Consider the following 23,093-nt stretch of genomic DNA (forward strand, 5'->3'; position numbering starts at 1 on the left):
AAAAGGGTAATTCAGCTGGGCATATTTTGCAGAATTTGTATGATAAGGAAAATTCCTGAAGCTAAAACAGAGCACTCTATGAACCAAAAGTCTTGGGAACAAATGCCAACTTTGCTACTCACTGCCTATATAACTTGGGTAAATAGTAAAATTAATAATGGTGATAATACCTAACATTTATGTAGGACCTTGTGCTTTATAAAACATTTTATACATTTTATTTGGTTCACAGAATAACTGTGTGAGGTAAGCATTATTAAAATCCCTATTTTCTATATGGAGGAAACTGAAAAGGGTTAAGTAAAATACTGAAGTCATGCAAATACTGTCTGAGGATAGATTCAAACTCAGGTCTTCCTGATTCCAAATCCAACACTCTATCCACTTTTCCACCCACTTACAAATGACAAATTTTCCAATTTGTAAAATGAAAAGGATCAGTTTAAATAACATCTATGGTCTCATCATGTTCAAACTCTATGATTCTATAATGTTCCTAATAAAGAATTATATTCAATGAAATACATATTTATTGAAGGGCCTACTGTGTGCAAGATACATTTTTATTTGCATTCTCAATGCCTCTGATAGAGCCTGGAACCTAGTCAATGGTTCATAAATGTTTATGGCTTGGTTGATTGATAAACTAATAAATAAAATAGGATCTTTGTCTTTATGAAACTCAGTTACCTCACTTAGAAAATTAGTTTTTAGAACAGATGATCTCTAAGGTCAATTCCTGTTCTAAATCTGAGTTGATGAATTCAGTGGGATGAGGTGGGGAGGATTGTTCAGAGGAGAGGTGGAAAACAGAAGACATTTTTGTTATCATAGAGGTTGTTTTAAAAGTTGTTTTGCAAGCCATTCCCCAATGGACAAATAGTCAAAGAATATGTAAAGGCAATTTACAGATGAGTCAATCAAAGCTATCCATAGTCATATGAAAAATTGCTCCCAATCATTACTGTTTAGAGAAGTAAAAATTAAAGCATCTCTGAGGTACCACCTCACACCTCTCAGATTGACCAATATGACCAGAAAGGACAATGATAGGATGTGGGAAATCTGGGACACTAATAGATTGTTGGTGGAGCTGTGAACTCATCCAACCTTTCTGGAGAACAATTTGAAATTATGACCAAGGGCAACAAAAATAGCCTTTGATCCAGCAATACCACTGCTGGGTCTATACCCTGGAGAAACCATGAAAAAGTGTAAAAAGCCATTTGTACAAAAATATTCACAGCACCCCTGTTTGTGGTAGCAAAGAATTGGAAATTGAGTGAATGTCCATCAACTGGGGAATGGCTGAACAAACTGTGGAATATGTAAGTTATGGAACACTATTGTTCCATTAGAAACTAAGAGGTATGGGAATTCAGAGAAGCCTGGAAGGATTTGCATTAACTGATATTGAGCAAGATGAGCAAAAACAGAAGAACATTGTACACCCTAACAGCAACATGGGGCTGTTCTTGATGGACTTGCTCATTCTATCCATGCAATAATAAGGGACAGATTTTGGGGGGTGGGGTTAAGCTTTTTTGCAAGGCAAATGGGGTTAAGTGACTTGCCCAAGGCCACACAGCTAGGTAATTATTGTCTGAGGCTGGATTTGAACTCAGGTACTCCTGACTCCAGGGCTGGTGCTCTGTCCACTGAGCCATCTAGCCAGCCCAGGACAGTTTTAGGGTATCTGTGCCAGAGAATACCATCTGTAACCAGAGAAAGAACTGTGGAGTTTAAACAAGACCAAAGTCTATTAACTTCAATTATTTTTTTAAAAGTTATCTTATGTACTCAAATAATTTTGCTATCTCTAATAATTTATTTTTTCCTCAAGGATATGATTTTTCTCAACACATTCAAATCTAATCAATGCATAGCATGGAAATAATGTAAAGCTTATCAGACTGCCTTCTGTGAGGAGGTTGGGGGAGGGAAGAGAGGGAGGGGGAAAATTGTAATTCAAAACCTTGCAAAAAATGATAGTTAGAAATTACTGCTGTATATAATTGGAAAGCAAATAAAATATTTATAAAAATAAAAGTTGCTATGGGGAAGCTAGGTGGTGCAGAGGTTAGAGCACCAGCCATAGAGTTAGGAGTTAGTTGAATTCTTGGAAAACAGATCAAGATTATTAGCCTATTTCACAGACCAGGAAACTTGGATTCCCATGAGTCAGAACTTGTTCATAAAACCCTATCTTAGAATGACAACATTTCTCATTTCTTCATAGAAATGCTCTCCAAAGGAAATGCAGCTCCCTTCATCATTTAACTGCATCTGATGCCTCAGTTAAAGACCCAATGGTCTTCTCTTATGAAACTCCCTCCTCTTGGTAAAAACATTATTCTGACTCTTCACCTAATAAATTTCTCCTCATGAAAAGACAAGTTATCAAATGGAGCTTGAGAATCAGGAAGACCAGGAATGTTCCCACTTCTAACAGGTTCCTTTTGGGGGAATTCCTGGCTCAGGAGAGGAAGCCTGTTAATCTATGTACCAGCAAAAACTGAAAGAGAGAGAGAGAAAAAAAGCTTCCGGTTCAGTTAAAGAATCTGTTTAATTATTTTGTTGGTGTTTCAAGAAATAAGATTTCTCTTCTGCTCTAAAGGTGTTTCCACAAGTCAGCCATCAATGGACGGATGCTGAATTGGTGCTGGTAAACAGAATGAGGAAGTAAATGCCTCATTAGAAGCTAATTGTTTTGTAATTAACCAGCCTGGAAGCAGATGCTTTGGGAGATTTACTCTGCAAACTTTCAATGACTATGGGGCTAAACTCCAGAAGATTGTTTACCTAACCCCCTGGTTTAAAATAATATTAGCAGGAACAAATTCTCTTCTTTTTTTTTCTCCTCTCCTTCTTCTTCTTTTTGTTCTTCTTCTTGTTCTTCTTCTTCTTGTTCTTCTTCTTCTTCTTCTTCTTCTTCTTCTTCTTCTTCTTCTTCTTCTTCTTCTGCTTCTGCTTCTTCTTCTGCTTCTGCTTCTGCTTCTGGTTCTGCTTCTTCTGCTTCTGCTTCTTCTGCTTCTGCTTCTGCTTCTGCTTCTTCTGCTTCTTCTTCTTCTGTTTCTCCTTCTCCTTCTCCCCTTCCCCCTCCCCCTCCTCCTTCTTCCTCTCCCTCTCCCTCTCACACACACACTACACAAACAAACACACAATACACAAACACACACACAAAGCACAAATACACAAACACAAGCACACACACAAAACACAAACACACACACAATACACAAATACACACAAAACACAAACACACAAACACAGAGCAAACACACACACACACACACACAAAACACAAACAGACAAACACTCTCCCTCCTCTGTCTGTCTCTATAGTTCATTGTCTACTATATGCCAATCACTTGCTATCCATGGAGAATACAAAGAGAAAAATGAAACAACTCCTGCCCTCAAGAGGCTTCCATTCTACTGGTAAGGTGGGGTGTATAATATATACTTAAATATTAAACAAAGCAAATACATTTTAATACATGAGGATAAAAATCATTAACAACTGAGAAATCAAGAAAGACTTCACCTTATCTGAACTTGAAAGGAGCTCAAATATCCAAGACATGAATGTGAGGAAAGATTATCCTAGTCAACATTTCTGGAGTTCATAGATTTAGAAGTCGAAAAGATCTTAAAGACCATCCAAGTTCAACATCCTCAATTTATAGATAAGGAAATTGAGACACAAGAAGATTTACACAAGTTGTCAGTGGTCATACACTGTGTGAGATGGATTTTGAAACCAAATCTTCCTAATTCCAAATCCAGTGCCCTGTCTACCCTAGAAGGTTGTTTCTCTACCTCCTTAGAAGTGGAAGAAAGGAAGGAAGGAGGGAGGGAAGGAGAAAGGGAGGAAGGAAGGGAAGAAAAAAGTATTTATTAAGAACTTAGTATGTACTGAACATTTTAAACTAAGTGCTGGAGATATAAATAGAAGCAAAAAAAGAGAGAGATGATCTTTGCTCTCAAGGAGCTTACATTAAAATGGGAGAAGACAACACAATTGAATAGGGATAGGGGAATAAAAGTACCCAGTGGAAGTCATGTTGTTGAAGTCAGGAAGCCAGAAAAATATTTGGAGAGGAATGGAAATTAACTTGAGCTGCTCCACAAAATGGAAACCCAAGTGACTGAACAAACTGTGGTATATGTATGTCATGGAACACTATTGTTCTATTAGAAACCAGGAGGGATGGGATTTCAGAGAAGCCTGGAAGGATCTGCATGAACTGATGCTCAGTGAGATGAGCAGAACCAGAAGAACATTGTACATCAAAATAGCAACATGGGGTTGATGATCAATCTTAATGAACTTGCTCATTTCATCACTGCAACAATCAAGGACAATTTTGGGATATCTGTGGTAGAGAATACCATCTTTATCCAGAGAAAGAATTGTGGAATTTGAACAAAGACCAAAGACTATTACCTTTTAATTTTTAAAAAAGTTATCTTCTTATGCAATTTTCCTATCTCATATATTTTATTTTTTTTCTTTAGGGATATGATTTCTCTCTCAACATATTCAATTTAGATCAATGTATAGCATGGAAACAATGTGAAAACTGGCAAATTGCCTTCTGTGGAGAGTGGGAGGAGGGAAGCAAGATTAGGGGAAAAAATTGTAAAATTCAAAAATAAATAAATAAATAAATAAAAACAAAATTGGGGCTAGGTGGCACAGGCTCTGGAGTCAAGAGTACCTGGGTTCAAATCCAGTCTCAGACACTTAATAATTACCTAGCTGTGCGGCCTTGGGCAAGCCACTTAACCCCGTTTGCCTTACAAAAACCTAAAAAAAAATAAAAAATAAAAAAGTGGAAACTCCAGAAAGATATCCACAGAAGGATATCTAAGCCAACAGAAGGATATCTAAGAAGGGTCACAGTGGATGTTCAATTTTCCAGATACTGTCCCTGAGGGAAATTCAGTGATGAGACAGTGGTATCAGGAGCATGGGTTTGAAATCTAGAAACCAAGAACAGAACCAGAAGTGGAATAAAGAGCAACTTAAGCCCCTCCACAAAATGGAAGTGCCAGGAGGAACCACCATGAGAGAAGTTTAAGAAAGGTGGCAGGCACAGGGAGTTCTCTAACAGGATTTGGAATCTAGAAAGCAGGACCCACTGGCACTCTATAGCACTTAGATGTATCCATAAAGATCAAATAGCACCATGAACCCTACCCAGCTACAGTCCTTATCAGCCAAACCAGTTAGGCCAGTACAACAAACAAGTTTGCAAAATAGTCGATAGTTCTCATTTAACCATCATAATAGATAAGAACATAAACCTTGCCATATTTGTTTCCATACAGTGTTCATTCATCTAAGAATTCTTTGTTTCTCACAAAGTGAGAAATTGTGATACAGTGTCATTTATTTTTATATTGTGAATAGGTGATCATAATATGTGAATAGTAAACTATGAAAACTGTGAACACAATTGTTATAAAAATATAACTTAAAACAGAATTAATGTGTCAATTAATGATATGTCTAATCAATATCATGTTGCATAGTATGAGACATAAATATAAGTATTTTATATGAATTACTATAATTACTAGTCATATATTCTAGCTCTATCTTCAGGTTGGAGATTGGGAGGAAAAACTGACCAATATGATACTGCCAAAAAATGCTGCTGTTGCCAGTTCATGCTTTTATAATGCCAAACAGTACTCAAAGTCCTGTAATCTTCCAACCATGTTGTTCTTTCTGTTCTTCACTTATCCCCTTGACTTTAGACACTTTGTTCCTATACTTGGACCACGTTTTCTTACATGGTATCTTGGTTTTGGACCTGGTTCAGACAGTTGCTCCTCAAAACTAAGCTCTAAGATAATAATTTCCCAAATTTCTAAGAGGTTTGATGACTCTCTCTAGTTAATTATCCACTAATACCTGACATATCCTCACCACTTCAACCATTCTAGGGTCATGACACAATAATTGTTATTTTTATACAACCAAATAAGTAATTCTGTGGGTAAGGAAAGTGGGAATTTGTGAAAGACAGAGAACTGTTCTTAGGTTCCTTTGCAGATTCTTGAATTTGTCTTTCAAAGGGAAAGAAGAGATTGGATCTGCTTCTGTCTCCGAGGTTTATGAGATATTAGAAATCTCAGATCTCACAAACATATTTACCAACCCAAGCCTCTTACCACTTTTCTCCCCTCCAATCCCCTGCATTTATTATTAATTCCTGGGAGAAATCCTTCATGAATCCCTGAACAAGATCAAGATGATCTCATGTAAACTCTGCACCACCACCCACTTCCAAACTAGCTTCTTGTTTAGAACCTGAATTGTCCCTCCAAAGATGGTAAAAATAATTTGCAAGTCACATTCCTAACACCAAAGTATGTCTGTAATAATCATTCATTATCCAAGGGACCTCTAAGACCAGGGAAGTCCCTGAAAGGGAATCGAAAAGGTGTGCTATAATGAGTGTTCCCTGATTACAGATCAAATCATTTTTCAAAGAGCCTCAGAAAAACCGTTCTGTTAGAATAGGAACTATAAATTTTCATTTCTCCTCCCATTTTCTTCTTCTAGCATTGCTATATAGAAAATAAGACAAATAGAGCAATTTGAGGGAAGTTCTTAACTCAAAATGTATCCCACATACTGTCTAAAGTTCCACCAATGGAATTCATTTGAGATTGCTTAGCAAATAACCCTATAAAGGTTTAGAGGACTTGGAAGTTGTCATTTTTTCTTGAGTCATTTTTTTTTATGATAGGCTTTCCCCCCTTACTGTAAGGGAGAGAATGGTAACTTTATTTTTTTTTTTTTTGATGATGCAGTTGCATAGGTGGTGACAGGAAGGATGGGGAAGAGTAAGAACAGGTCTAACTGGGGATTTGGACAGAGAACAACATGAGGTCACAGGATACCAGTATTATTCCTCGGCTGAGAAGAGGCACAAAAGTGAATGATGATGAGATCATAGATCTTAATCTAGAATGAACTTCAGGCCTTTGAGATCAACCCCCTTGTTTTGTATGTGGGAAAATGAAGTTCAGTAAGGCAATATAATTTTGGGAACTGATTAACAATACAAAAACTTATATATTTTTTATTTACTCATTTGTGCATAAACTATTTCTCAAGAAGAAGATGGGGGGTGGGAAAGAGTGAAGAATTTTGTTTCCAGATCAACCTATGAAGATTTTATAAATTGATATAAAATGAAGTGAATGGAATTAGGAGAATATTGTACACAGTAACCATAATATTATAGTGATTATCTACTATGAAAGACTTCGCCACTCAGATCAATACAAGGATCCAAGATAATTCCAAAGGCCCGAGGAAGAAAAATGCTATCCACCCCCAGAGAGATCTGATGAACTCTTGTTTTTGAAACATGCCTAATATTGTAGTGTGTTCCAAAATATTCATAGAACCTTTTTGTATTGTAAGGAATTGAAAATTGAGGGTATGCCCATCAATTGGAGAATAGGTGAACAAATTATAGCAAATGAATATTATAGAATACTATTGTTCTATAAGAAACCATAAATGATCAGACTCTAAAGAAGCATGGAATGAATTACAGGATCTGATGCTGATCAAAGGGAGCAAAACCAAGAGAAAATTCTATACATTAACAACATTGTGAGTTGATCAACCTTGATAGATGCAGCTCTTCTCAGTAGGTCTGAGAGTTAGGACAACCCTATTAGACTGGCTATGGATAATGCTATCCCCATCCAGAAGAAGAAAAATAAAACTAAGCAAAATAAAGAAAAAAAAAACCTTTCAGAATCTAATGAACACTACATTCACTTTTTAAAAATATCTCTAAGGTATTTCTTTCCATTAATCCTAATTCCTCATATGGAAAATGACTAATCTGTAAACATGTTTAACACAAATGTGTATGTGTGGGGAGGGTAGAAGGAAATTTTGTAACTTAAAAATATATATGTGCACATGGAAAAAAATGTCAAAAAAATTTCCTTGGTTGCCTTCAAAAACTCTTCATAGTCATGGACTTTCATGCCTTTGACCTTCTATAGGAGGTTTGTACACTTCATTTTCGTCTCCATCTCCCTAGTCTTCTTCTCATTCTGTTTCTTTAACTCTTAGAGCTTGTTCTTGTGGACCTCCACATGCTCCAACACTGTTTGGAGTTCTTTCCGGTCAAGGGACTCAGGTATCCCTATATTTGCTGCCTCTTTCCTTTCTTCTTCTGGGCCTTGTTGACCAGACCTTCTTTTACCTCCAATTTGTTGAATATTAGTTCAGACAGGCCCAGTGGATTCCCTTCAGGGGCTCTGGGCTAGCCTCCTTAGCTTCAACATTGACTTCAGCATTGTTTGCCTTCTTCTTAACCCTGCCCTCCTTACGCTTACATTTCTTCCTCTTCCATTCCTGTGTCTTTGACTACCTCTTCTCCAGGGTGACAGGAGACAGCTCTTGGGTGCTGTCCCGATCATTGGCCTCCTGTATTTTCTCATGCAGCCACTGGTGAAGAATATCCACAGTTAGAAAGAACCTGACTTTCTGACAGGAAGAACTGTGGAGCATCCAATGGAACTGGAACATATCTTTCCTGGTTTCTTGACACTAGGAGTTTGCTTATTCTGAACCCCACTGGCCTTTTCATTCTGTTTCTGAGATTTCTTTTCTACACATGAACAGCATTTTGAGTTCTTCCTCCTTGTTCTTCCTCTTTGTTCTTCTTGTTCTTGTTCTTGTTCATCTTTTTCTTTCTTTCTTCATCATCTTCTTGTTTTGGTTCTTTTTCTTCGTATTCTTCTTCTTATTGTTCTTATTCTTGTTCTTTCTCTTTCATCATCTTGTTCTCTTATTCCTGTTGTTCTTGTTATTATTCCTGTTTTCTTCATCTCATCGATCACGTTCTTCCTTTTCTTGCTCTTTCTTCATATTTCTTCATCTTCTTTTCTTGTACTACTTTCTCGTTTTTGTTGTTCTTGTTCTTCTTTCTCTTTATCACCTTCTTGTTCTTGTCCTCCTCCCCCTCCTCCTCCTCCTCCTCCTCCTCCTCTCTTCTTTCCAGTGATGTTTAGGAGACCATTTTCTATTCTGTAGCTCCACCATCTGCTGGGAACAAATTTTTTTGACTAGATTCTGCAAGAAGGAGAATGGTCACCACTGACACCAGTGGAAAAAAAGAAGGAATCACTGAATTTTGTTGGAAAATCTCAACTACCCCTTGTTCCTGGCTTTCAGCAGGCACGTACTCATTTCTCTCCTTGGAAGAAATTTTGTAATCCAAAAAAAAAGAAATATAGGAAAAATAGACAATTTTGATCATCTGAAATTGAAAATATTTTGCATTATCAACTTCAGTGTGCTAAAATAAGAAAATACATTTTCAGTTGGGAAGAAAATCTTTGCATCAAAATTATCTAATAAAGGTCTAATAGGGAATTAGCAAAAATCTAGAACTTAAAGTTATTCTTCTATAGAGGATTAAGTAGTCTAAGGTTAGGAACAAATAGTTCTCCAAAGAATAATGGTGAACCATTAAAAAGCATGGGAGAAAATAATCCAAGTTAATAATAAGAATAATAAAATAAATCTAAACTCAATTCTGAATTGAAATGTAAATGAAAAGATGTTAAAGGATACATAAATAGTCAATTATGCTGGGGATGTGACAAACCAGGAAGTGAATTTGCTCTCCGTGAAGCTATGAATTGGTCAAACCAATTGGAAATAAAATTGGATTATGATAAGAAAGCAACTATAATGCCTTTGACTCAGAATATTGACTTCTAAGTATCTATCCCAAGGAAGTCAAGGGCAGAAAAAGAGAAGTTCTATAGAAACAAGAATCTTCCTGGTAGTACTATTTATAGTGGCAACAAACTGGAAATACAGTCCATCAATTGTGGAATGGCTAAATATATTGTAGAATATAAATGCAATGGATGCCACAGACATGATTAATATAAGGAATTTAGAGAAACATGAGATGGTTTATTTGAAATGATACAGAATGCAATAAGAGAAACTAGGAAAAAATTACATACAATGACTACAACATTGGAAATGAAAGATAGCAATGAAAACTGTACAGACAAGTAGGCTTTCCTTTACTGAGCTTTGCAGAAAGTACATTTTTTTTTTACAAATTGGAGGTTTGTGGTATTTCTGCATCAAGAAAGTTTATTGCATAATTTTTCCAACAGTGTGTGCTCACATCATGTCTCTGTGTCACATTTTGGTAATTCTCACAATATTTCAAACACTTTTATCATTATTAGATCTGTTGTGATGATCTATGATCAAGGATCTTTGATGTTACCATTGTAATTATTTGGGGGCACCATGAAAGGCTCCCATATAAGATGGAAAATTAAATTAAAAAATTTAATTAAAGGACTGTTCCTCTTTTAAGGCCTCTCAATTCCTTGAAATACAATAATACTCAAATTAGGTCAGTTAATAACACTACAAAGTCCTCTAAGCAAATGAAAGAAAGAGTTGATCTATATAGACAAACTTTGTTATCTTATTTTAAGAAATTATCACAACCATTCCATCCTTCAGCAATGACCTTCCTGAGCAGTCAACCCCCATCAGCATGGAGGTAGGATCCTTCACTTGCAAAATGATTTCAACTTGCTGAAGACTCAAATGATGGTTAACACTTTTGTTAGCAATAAAGTATTTTTAATTAAGATATGTACATTTTTAGACATAATGCTATTGCACTTAATAAATAACAGCAGAGTATAAACATTACTTCTATATGAACTGGGAAACAAAATATACTGTATGACTCATTTTATTGTGATATTTGCTTTATTGAGGTGGCATGGAACCAAATCTTCAATATCTCCAAGATATGCCTGTAAAGTATAATTACAGTGAATAAGGCTGTCTCTCCAGAAGAGAAAAGAAAATTTATTTCTCTCCTTTCTTTAAAGCAGTGGTGAGTATGGACATGGAACACTGCATATACTGTTAAATGTGATTAATATTTCAGTTCATAGGATCATAGAATTTTAAGGTGGAACTTCCACCCTCTTCTTGCAAATAAGAAAAATGAGACCCAGGGAAATTAAGAGACTAGCCCAGGGTAACACAGGTAATATGTGGCAGAGCTAGAATTCAAACTCAAGACCATAGACTTCAAATCTAGAATTCTGGTCCTTGTTTTGGTCTTTCTTCTTTGATACAAAGGAAGGTATCAAAGAGTTGAATGTGTATATTCAAGATTGATCTTTTAAAATGCATCAATGAACTCTTTTAAAGAAAAATGAATTACCCACATATAGATGGTTATTAGCTTTAAAATTTTAAATGTTTTAAATAAATAATTTTTTTCTGATCACAAAATGTTGTCACAGATGGTGCTATCTAGCTGTGATTGGTATTTGAAACCTCCAGTCAACACTATTCATTTTGGGCATTTTTTTGTAGTGGCTTCTTACTGTGAAAATTTCTTATTTTGCAAAGTCCCAACTCCCTCAGCTTACTTCAACAATCTGGACTAATTTAAGAATAATTCAAAATCTGTAGTGTAATATTAAGAAGAAAAAAATCTGTTGTCAAATCTATGCACTGAGAGCAAATTACCAAAATAGCAAACTCTACTGAATATTAGTAAATGTGGATACTGGGCATTTAAAAGAACAGAATTTTATATTAATTTGATTCAATTCAATCAATTATATTTACTAAATACTTCATAAAGCAATGCTAATAATAATAATAAAATTATTCAGAGTATTTATTGAATCTAGTATTGTCTGATCTCCAAAGACTATTTACTCAGATTATTATTAGAGAATAATGTAAGGAAGTCATTTTTTTCATTTAAGGACTCTATTAGCTGCATCCACTCTCTTCAATATTTCATGGCTATGTGATTTCTTTAGTGTAGGTGCTCTCTTTACAAGGACAGATTATCTATACCTTGGTGGATACTGTTGGTGAGTTTCCAAGGTTGGAAAAAAATCTGTCATTACCTTGAAACCAGCTTTTTTGGCAATGATCCTTTTCAAATTTAGCTAAGTTGGTTCTTGGACACTAGACAAACTCTGATGCCAGGTGTGTACTTACAGTATTTCCAGAACTATGGGACCTGCCAGAGCCCATAGTCTTTGGCTGTGCTTTCAAAAACCCAAGCATCACCTCTACAATTAAAGAAAATCATGTTCTTTTGAGATAGAATCCTCTGAGAATTTAGCAGGGATAAGGCATTTTCTTGTCCTTATCTGAGATCAATAATAGACATTGACAAGCACACACACACACAATTAAAAACATCAGTATCCTGATTTCTTTCTTCTGAAAGCCTTAGATTTTGTGATTTTAATTTATTCAATAGAAATCCAATTCAATTTTAAAAGTGGATTGGGAGCTGACTTTTGAGTCAAGAGGGCTCAGATTCAAGTCCTAACTTTGATACCTATTAACCATGTGACCCTGGGAAAAACACACGATTATGTTTTGCAGAGAACATTCTAACCTGAATTTATTAAGGTAGTTTCTTCACCTGGAAATTCCCTATACAAGAGACACTTTGCTACTCCCAGGATAGAAGAAGAGGCAAGGCAGGGAAAATGGTAGAGAAACAAAATAATGCAGAGTTGATAATCCAGAAGAGGTAAAATATAATACAAATGAGTATAAAGAAGTCCAAAGTAGAGAAAGATTTGAAAAGAGAGCTTTCAGTTCTAACCACAAAAACAAAGGATTAGAAAAAGGCTCTTGGATGGGACCTGAGCTAGATTTGAAGGAAGAAAAGAATTTCAAGAGATGAAGTTGATCAGGGTGTGCAGAATTTCAATAAAGGGGGGGTTGATTAGGGTGTGTAATAGGCAGCATGGATCCTTTCTAGTTATAAAGTCAATATAAGTAAAGTCCAGAGTTGCTGAAACCAAGGGTGGTCCACCCAAAACAAGACTCTGACTATGTATAGCTAGAAAATGCTTTTATAGACTATTTTCCAAGTTTGAATTCACCAGTGGCAACGAGGTCAAATAACAATGACATCACAGAATTAGGACAATTGGGTCTATTAGAAAATGGAATTCTTTTAGTCATCATGGAATCTCTCAAACAATACCCATATTTTGCTTCTGCCACCCAAGACAAGGGAACTATTGCTTTAACTTTTAAAACCATATTTTAGAAAGCTATAAAATGCATATAATACCAAGGTAGTACTTGAAGAAACAAATATGAGAGTGGCTACAAAGTAAATATAAGAATAAGAAGCCTGGAAAAAAACTGAAGAAATTTAAATGTCCAAGCTCAGTATATATTTTAGCTGCAAAGCAATAAACTCCTAAATATCCTTGAATTGGTAGATAAGGGACATGATTAGACCTGTGCCTTGGGAAGATTATTTTGACAACTATGTGGAGAATGAATTTGAGATGAAAGAGACCAGTCGGGGAGCAGGAAGTCCAATTAGGAAACTATTGCAATAGTCCAGATGCAATATGATGAGTGTTATCCTGCTTTATACTATTTCTCTTGGTGATCATATTAATCCTTATGGATTCATTATCTTTAAGCAGATGGTCTTCAGATCTATTTGTCTAGCCCTAACATCTCTTCTGACCTCCAGTCTCAAATTTCCAACTGCTTATTTGACATATAAAACTGGATATAAACATAATAAATTAATCAAGCCCAAAATTGAACTCATCTTTCCTCCAAACCTTCCCTTCTTCCTAACTTGCCTTTTTCCATCAAGGTTACTATCATCCTTGCAATCCTGGTGTCATTCTACACTCTTTCTTTCACCCACACTCCCATATCCAATTAATGGTCAAACCTCATTGTATCTTTATCACATTTCTCCCATAATATGCCCCCTTCCTTTCCCTGATACTGCCACTGCCTGGATGCTGGCTTTTCTCACCTCCTGCTTAAACTATTACAATAGCTTTATGACTTATCTCCCTTACTCCCTTACTCAAGATTCCCTTCATTCCAGTCTGTCCTACACACTAAGCTGTCAAATTGATCTTAAGTAATATTCTAATCTTGTCATCCCCCTCTTTCAAGAAACTCCAGTAACTTTCCTAGTAGCCCTTAAGTTGAATAATGTTTTCCATACATTGTTCTTTAACAAAAATTTGAGTAAATGGCCTTTTGATAGCAGATTCAATAAATATTCTGCATAGTTTTATTATTATATCCTTGTCTATATGAAGTTTTAATATATTTTATTGAACTGAATCAAATCAAATTAATATGCAAGTCTTTGAAATGCCCAGTAGTCATATTTATTAGATCAAATATAAAATCTTACTTGATTTTTAAAGCCCTTAATAACCTACTACCTTCCTATCTTTCCAGTCTTCTTTATACTTTACTTATCTTCATGTATTTTATGATCCAGAGACATTGGCCTCCATGCAGTTTCTCACAGACAACATTTCATTTCCCAAATCAAAGCATTTCCATTGTCTGACCCCCATGGCTAGAACTCTCTCTCTCTCTCTCTCTCTCTCTCTCTCTCTCTCTCTCCTGGATTCCCTAGTTTTTTTAAGTCTCAGTTTCTGCAAGAAGCATTTCTCATTCCTCTTTTAACTTAGTGTCTTTCCTCTGAGGCTATCTTGATTTATCATTTTTATTTTATTTGAACATATAGTTTTTTGTATACTGGTTCCTTCATTAGACTGTGAGCTCCTTGATTCTGACTTTTGGTTTGGGGGTAGGAAGAAGGTTGTTCCTTTTTCCTTTCTTTGTATCTCCCATGCTTTTGCTCTGACTACTGTGCTTCTTAGCTTCCTTTAAATATCAGCTAAAATCCCACCTTCTACAGGATGCCTCTGCTAGTCCCATTCTAATACTTTACCTTTTTAAATTATTTGCTCTTTTTCTGTAGTTATTTACATACATGTCTCCCCTAATAGATTTTGAGCTCTTTGATGACTGGGACTGTCCTTTGCCATTTTTTGTTATCCCCAGAGCTTAGCACAGTGCCAGGTAGATAACAGGTGTTTAATAAATGTTTATTGGTTGGTTGACTGATTGATTGAATGGACTTTGAGAACTGAACTTGAATTGAACAGATTCAATTCCACTCCAGAATGAGGTATGCCAATACTCAGAATATATTCTCCATGGGCAAGGCCAGCTATATATCTCTGTCTCTTAGGGTTCTAAAGGTACCCAGGGGGTAGTTAGGTAGTGTAGTGGATAGAGAACTGGCCCTGGAGTCAGGAGGACCTGAGTTCAAATCCATCCTCAGACATTAAATAATTACCTAGCTGTATGACTTTGGGCAAGTCACATTGAAGAATTATCCAGAAGAAAAATAATTACCCCTGAAGGATTGAGAGTATCCTTTTCTAATGCTTTTCCTTCAAGCCCCCATTCTGTTGTGTTCTCCCACAGTAATCCACCAATTATTAGAGATCTAGTTCCAGTTAACTATTAATCTCAATAAGCTTTTGTAACGAAATATTTTTTTACAAAGAGATATCAGGAAAAGAAATTACAAACATTTCCCCCACAGTATATGGGACACACTTTCTCTTACATCTTCATTTCCTGAGGAGACAAGTTTCTGACAATGTATTTTCTACATAGCAGTAGCACAATCAAGCTCATTTCCAAAAGCAGTATAACCAATGGATGAGTGAGGATCTCAGTTAACACTGGACTGGGTCCTAAAGGTCATTCCTTGATGCTAGAGTGATGGGAAGCAAGCTTCAGCATAAGCTTCAGTCCTGGATCTTCAAATGGATCATTTTTCTTCCCTTTTGCAGCTCACAAGGGCATATCAGACTCCAATTCCCTTTACAAGGAAGAAGGAGGAAGAAGAAAGAAGAGGAGGAGGAAGAGGAAGAGGAGGAGGAGGACAAGAACAAGAACCAAGAGGAACTGACAAAAGACAGGAGCAACAGCAGGCTGTATGCTCTTAACTTCATGTCAGCTCTGCCAAATCTTCTCCAATGCTGGCCTGTTTGGAAAATTGGGTCTGGTCGACTACTGTCTTTTTGAATGTATTCCATCTCTGGCTATGCAGCCAATCAACTTTGACTCCTCATCATGTGGTTAACAGACCAGAATCTGTTACTGAACGTCTGTACCTACTGCTCAGTCCATATGGGGATTGCATCAGCCAAGCACTCTCCACATGCTCATAAGGGCTGGCTTCATTGACCATTTCTCCATTCCAGGGCATTGGAGGAGGATGTGGAAGAACCTTTTAAAAACTTGAATTGTTTCCAACATAATTAAATGATCATATTTCAGATATTCCTTTTACAATTTGCTTCAGTAGAACTGAACCTTGTAGGTTCTAAAATCACCTCTCTTGGGCAAAGGACACAATAGATTATTTACTGGATGCTCTTATATTTTGGACATGAGAAAAGATAAAATGTACCCTAGGCAGTGCCCCAAAAAGCAGGTAATAATCCAAAAGCTGATTTTTAAATAGGTATCTAGAACTTGGAAAGTGTTTTCTTCTTGAAACAACATTCTACATAATAGGTGAGTTCTTAGACTGCCCCCCAAAGTGCCAGTTTGACTTACAGACATGAAGTAGAGTATTAGATTAATAATAGACCCTAATTACCAGGGGTAAGATGAAATTTTTTGCAAATTTCTCATCAGCCATTATCAACTTAAGCCACAGAATAACTAGAGGTCACATCCTGGACTGACAATCTCTGAAATAACAGCATTCCGCATTACATTCTGAACTTTGGCACCAGTGAATTCTAGAAATTCTTTTATTATCTAAATTCTGCTGGCTAAATAATTCCCCCACTCCTATCCCACTGCCACTCCAAATCTACCTACTATCATTCTGATTCTTTAATCTCTAATATCCAGGCTTACCACTTTATACACAACGTGTGCACATTACTACCAATGTGACCAGACCAAATTGATCTTCTCTTTCTGCTACAGACATAGTTCTTCTTCCTATCAGTATTCTTCAATAATCGTTCCTTTTTGAAGTCCATAGAACCTACTTATAACAAGCTCTCCCCGAAATTGTTCCTGAAATCCACAGAATCTTCTACCCTCCCGGAAGTAGCAAGGCAACCTGAAGGCGAGGCAGGCAATTAGTATTTGCCAGGCAAGTTACACTGCTGTCACTTCCCTTCAGACTCCAATGAAAATAGCCTAGAGGACTGAACCCAAGAAACCAACTAACTCTCTAGCAAACTTCCTTCTTTTTCTACCTTGTCTTTCAGAGAAGTAGGTAGGTTTACTACCCTTCTATTTTAACCACTAGATGTTTATAAACTAGGGTTTCTCTTCTCAATTGACTCACTGAAGAGTTACAGAATGAAGTCTTTCATGGTCAGTATAGTCTATGGTTTTCTAAAGGTTTTTCAACTAATAAACAAATAAAAGTAAATTAGTTTTTAAACTAATAAAAGGAGACCCACTGCCCACACCAACCCCTCCATTTGCACATTCTCTATATTCATTAAGACCCTATAAGGAAAGAACAAATCACACATGAATTTTTGAACAACGGATACAGGAAGAAGGAAGGAAGGAAGGAAGGAAGGAAGGAAGGAAGGAAGGAAGGAAGGAAGGAAAAGAAAGAGAGGGAGGGAGGGAAGGAGGGAAGGAGACAAACATTTATTTTGCCTACCATGTGCCAGAAAATTGCAAATATTATCACATTCAAGCCTCATAAAAACCCTAAAAGGTAGGTGCTATTATATTCATTTTGCAGTTGAGGAAACTGAGATAACCAGAAGTTATCTAACTTGCCCAGAGTAATGAAGTTAGTTCCTGTGATTGGATTTGAAGTAATTTCCATCCACAATTCAGAAGGGAATAAGACTCAGTTTCTCCTGTTTATTCTGTGTCAGTAGCTGCTCAGAAAGTAGAAAGAATGGCAATGTACTACTTATGAGAATAGCAGAAGCTGAATGCCAGTGTCAGTTTGGAAGATGTGAAAGGAAAAAATTCCAAAGTTTGCCTTCTGTTCTCTTCCACTAGTGACCCCTATTAAGGTCACCCCCCCACTCTTCCCACCTCAGACCACTATCTGGCCAATTTAAAAAGTGGAGGCAAAGGATTAGATGACCTACTGAGGAAGTCTCAGAAAAAAAGAATTTTCAAGGATTCATCCCACAGGTCCTTTTTTAAGTAAGAGACTTCCATGAGTTGGGTATGCAGGCTTGGAACTGTTTTTATTTTAACAGCTCGTGTTGCTAATTCTTTTACTGCACAGATCACATCTCCAAAAGGTCTAATATGAGCCCATTCACTCTTCAATTTTTGTTAGAGGAAAAGAGAAACATACTAAAAATAAGTTTACTGGAGCTTATAGTTCATGAAGAATAATCTGGGAACAACTTTGGTTCAATCTATCAGGAAGACTCAAAGGAACTGGCATTTTCTACATTCTTTGCTTCTGATAACCTCTATTTTCAGTAGCATTTTTTTTGGCAAGGCAATGGAGTTAAGTGACTTGCCCAAGATCTCACAGTTAGGTAATTATTAAGTGTCTGCGGTCGGATTTGAACTCAGGTCCTCCTGACGCCAGGGTTGGCGTTCTATACATTGCCATCTAGTTGCCCCTAGCATGATTTCTTCAATTAGCTAACTTTGTTGCAAAGACTAGAAATCTTTACATTCTTCTCTTCATTTTGTGTTTGGTTTTATTTTACATGAGCTTCTTTTATGACTTTATTATTTAGGAGGAACTCAACAATTAAGCTAAATTGATGAATGGCAGAGTGAAAGGAGTATTGAATTAGGCATCAGGAGACTTGGGTTTGAGTTCCAGCTCTCTCACTACTTTGCTGTGTGACTTTTAGGAAATTACTATCCCTTTTTTTGGGCCTCAACTTCTCTATCTGAGGAGATAAGATTATATGATCTCTAAATTACATTCCTTCTTGAATAAACTATAAATTGGTAAGAAGGCAGAGCATGAATCTACCTATGGGTAGTGATTGAAGGACTTCAGGAAACAGAACTTTAGTATTACTGTATTAACTTTGGCAATCAGAAGACCTGTCTTGAAATCTTCCCTCTTCCATTTGCTACCTGTATGACTTTGGGCAAGTCACTTAATATCTGTGAGCCTATTTGCTCATCAGTAAAAAGAGAAGGTTGGACTAAATGGCCTCAAATGTTCCATCTGGCCCAAAATCTAGGCTCTTATGAATCTTTTTTTGGTGGTTTTTAAATTTCTTCTCTAAAAATGAGAATAATAACACTTATATGGAACCCTAAGACTGACAAAGTATTTTACTGGATAAGTAGGTTTTTTTGACTTGCTAAGCTGCCATCGCTTGAAGGTAATGAAGATATGTGTGCCAGTGCCAATCCTGAACTCTCAGAAACTAAGTTCAAAGATCTTTCCCTGCAGATAATGTCAAATTGTGGGGGGGGGCACCACAAACTCCATCTACTATGTTTCACCAATCCATTAGAGACAAGCAACATTGACATTGCCTTAACTTTGCAAAGTCATCAAATACCCACTACCAGATTAAATAACAAACCTCTTGCCACAAGATCCCTAGGCTGAAATGCCAGGTCCAAACATCAGTCAAATGCATGCTCTATGTTGAGATTATTTTCTCTTCCCATCTTGGAATGAGGAAATCAAATTGACACTGAATGACAACTTCAGGCAGGTCTGTGACATCTTGGTCAACAAAAATTTATTAACTCAAATGCTCAACCTAATTTTCCTGGTTTGTCAAGCTCCTCCTCTTCAAATCCTTGAAAGAAAACTCCCTGACACCACCACCTTATCACAGGTTCCTTTGGTAGCAGAGAAGTTAGGAATCCCAGTCTATTGAAATGTTTTCCAATCTATGGCTAGAAATATTTTTTCCTCAGTCTCTGTTTAGCTACTGATTCCTTCCCTAATATCTACAAGCATGCCAAGGTCCCTTCCATCCTTTTAAAAAAAACTTGATTTGGCCAGCCCCCCAACCTATCATCATGTATGTTTCCTCTTGTACAGAGGCAAATTCCTAGAAGAAAAAATTCTCTATATTCTTTCCTTTCAGTTCTGCCACTCTACTAAAAATAGTCTCTCCAAAGTTATCATGGATCTTGGATTCAAAGGTATTTTCTCAGTTCTCATCTTACTTCACCTCTGATGCTTTTGACAATGTCAGTCACCTTATTCTCTTCTTGCTTAACCTTTATGACACTGCCTTCTGTTCTTTTCATCCTCCCTGTCTCATAGTATATTCTTAGTCTCCTTTGCTGGCTCATCATCTACCTCCCATTCCCCTAAGTATGTCCTCAAGTGTCCAAACTAGGACCCTTTCTCAACTTCAACTTCCCCCCATAACGGCTATAATTCCCTATCTCTTCTACTCTGCCTCTTTGGATCCTTAATTCTCTTCAAGACTCAACTTGGGGGCAGCTAGGTGGTGCAGTAGATAGAGCACTGGCCCTGAAGTCAGGATGACCTGAGTTCAAATGTGACCTCAGACACCTAATAATTGACCTAGCTGTGTGACCTTGGGCATGGTACTCAACCCCTTGCCTTGCAAAAAAAATAAGACTCAACTTGGGAAACATCTCTACAGTAAAGCTTTCCTTAACCTCTTTTGCCTCTCTATAAAATATCTTGTGTTTACTTATCTGTGTACATGTAGAGATAGCATGAGCAGAATAAAAAGGATGGGGTTTAAAATAAGGAAGACTAGGGACTAAAATCTGTCTCAGGTACTTATAATCCCTCTGACCCCAGAAAAGCAACTTTTGAGTCTCAGAAAACTCTATAAGCTCTATTTAGTCATAGGTGACCATAATTTGTGGTGAATGTGGAGGAAAGTGGAAGTTCTCACACAAGGAGTTGCCCTGTTGATACTGACAAAATCCTATATTTATCCTCCCATAGAACATAAATGCCATGAGAGCAAATACTATCTTTGTATATCCCATAACTACTTATTACACATTAGTTAATTAAATTACTATATAAACAACACTATGGCATTGAAAGCTTAAGTATTTTTCTTCCCATTTTTAAAACAACGGTTCTAACCATAATGCTGTCTTGGTATGAATCCTGAAAAATTACAGTCTCCAAAGAATCAAGAGTGTTAGTGACCAAAACAGAGATACATGGAGGACACAAGTAGGTGGAAGCATATCTCCATAATCAATCTTTAGTCAAGAAGTGACATAAGTGATGTCAGTCAGGAATTGTAGGATTAGAAAAGATGGTTGGCCAATTGTGGGCAAGAATCAAGATTATTATCTATTGATAACCTAAATGCTACACTGGCATCCACAATATGTAAAGATAAAAAATAAGCCTACTCTCATATTGGGCAGATCTCTTTGGAGGATCTATGGAAAACTCTGAAAGAAACATTACACAGGATGAAAAAAATGAATAGAGGGTGATCTGTATCTCTAGAAGACATTCTCAGGTCAATGATCACAGATCACTTGGAGTACTAAAATTAAATATCTCTATTTCACAGATGAGAAGTTTAAGACTAAATGGAGATGAGAAAATTAAGACTAAATGGAGTGACTTGTGCTGTATAATATATTATTAATAATTGTAGAAGCTGGGCTCAAGACTCACTCTCCCAAAAGTGAGTTCAAAGTTCTTTTCATTATGCCATGTTGCCTCTGGTTGAAGTCTAGAAAAACTTAAGGGATCAATATGAATCAGCAGTGTGATATAGTAGCCAAAAAAATAAAGAAAGCTAATGCAATCTTGGGCTGCATTCAGAGAGGCATAACTTCTGGGAACTAGAAGTTGATAGTCCCACTACATTCTGTCCTCATCAAACCTCATCTGGAGTATTATGTTCAGTTCTGGGCACAATTTTAAAAGGACACTGATAAGCTGGAGACAGTTCAAAGAAGGGTAGTCAGGAGGGTAAAAGGCTTCAAAACCATGACATAGGAGGAGCAGTTAAAGGAATTAAAACTGGATGTCACCCAATATATGAAGAGGGATTAGATTCATTCCATTTGTGAGACATGTGAAAAGGGATTAGATTTGTCCCATTTGTCCCCAGAGAACAAAAACTGAAGCAATGTAGAACAATTTAAGTCAGAAATAATTTCAAAAAATTAGATCTGTCCAAAAGAAAATATTGCCTAGAGAGATGTTCACTCTCCCCCTTCCTGAAGGTTTTAAAGCAGAGGTTAAACAATCTTTTGTGAGATATGTGATAAAGGGAATTCCTTTTGTATACAGACAACACTGAAGTTTCTTCCAACTCTTAAATTCTATGACACTATGATTTAGTACAATTGTCTCATTTTACATATAAGAAAGTTGAAGCCCAGACAAATGAAATTTACACCCAAATGAAGTATACATTAATACAGAATGTTAGAGGCTGGGAGAGGCCCTCTAGTCTGACCCTCTCCAAATATTTTAAAGATAAGAAAACTTAGGCTTTCTCCAATATTCAAATACCAGCACTTATAGGACAGATAATGTTGTAAGAAGCCATCAGCTAAGGTTTTTTGGGGGTTTTTTAGGTTTTTGCAAGGCAAACTGCGTTAAATGGCTTGCCCAAGGCCATACAGCTAGGTAATTATTAAGTGTCTGAGACCAGTACTCCTGACTCCAGGGCCGGTGCTTTATCCACTACACCACCTAGCCACCCCCTAAAAGGAGATACTTTAAAGCAAAAATTATGTTCAACATATTTTCAGTACCAAAGAAAATTGCTGTACATAATAAGTATTTTTGCTCATACGACCTGTGTTGTGAATGTTGCCATAGAGACAAAAGACTCTAGAAATGGCTGTAATAAGCAGAATAGACTCTCAGTCACCATTTTAGATGATGTGGAAATCATTGTGGGAGAGACTTCAGGGAAGGAGAAAAAGAAAGTACACTAATCTTGAGGCAGAGGAAGGGCAGTCATCTGAATCAGAATGGTGTGCCTGAGCCTATTCCTTAACACCTGTACTCTCTGCTAACTTGTAGTTGCAGATGACAAGGACAGGAAACTGTCCTTCTCACCCTCTAAGAACTCATGGAGTATGTTGGATGCATCTTCTGTGGATCCAAGCTTTCATTGCCTTTCTCCTCCCCTTTTATCGGGCAAAGGAGGGTTTTGCTGAAAACATCCTTGATGAACTGTTGAGAGATATCTTCTTGGTCCCTTTCTTCTTGGTGAGAGATATC

General features: G+C 36.7%; 1 long non-coding RNA gene and 1 pseudogene across 9 annotated transcripts in view; both read right to left on the reverse strand.

Moving 5' to 3' along the window:
• Positions 1-23,093, reverse strand: part of LOC141488285 (uncharacterized) — a 135,134-nt gene that overhangs the window by 56,917 nt on the left and 55,124 nt on the right. The window lies entirely within an intron of this gene.
• LOC141487920 (surfeit locus protein 6-like) lies at positions 6,301-16,142 on the reverse strand (annotated as a pseudogene).

Source organism: Macrotis lagotis, chromosome 5, assembly GCF_037893015.1.
Source record: "Macrotis lagotis isolate mMagLag1 chromosome 5, bilby.v1.9.chrom.fasta, whole genome shotgun sequence".
Classification (NCBI taxonomy): Eukaryota; Metazoa; Chordata; class Mammalia; order Peramelemorphia; family Peramelidae; genus Macrotis; species Macrotis lagotis.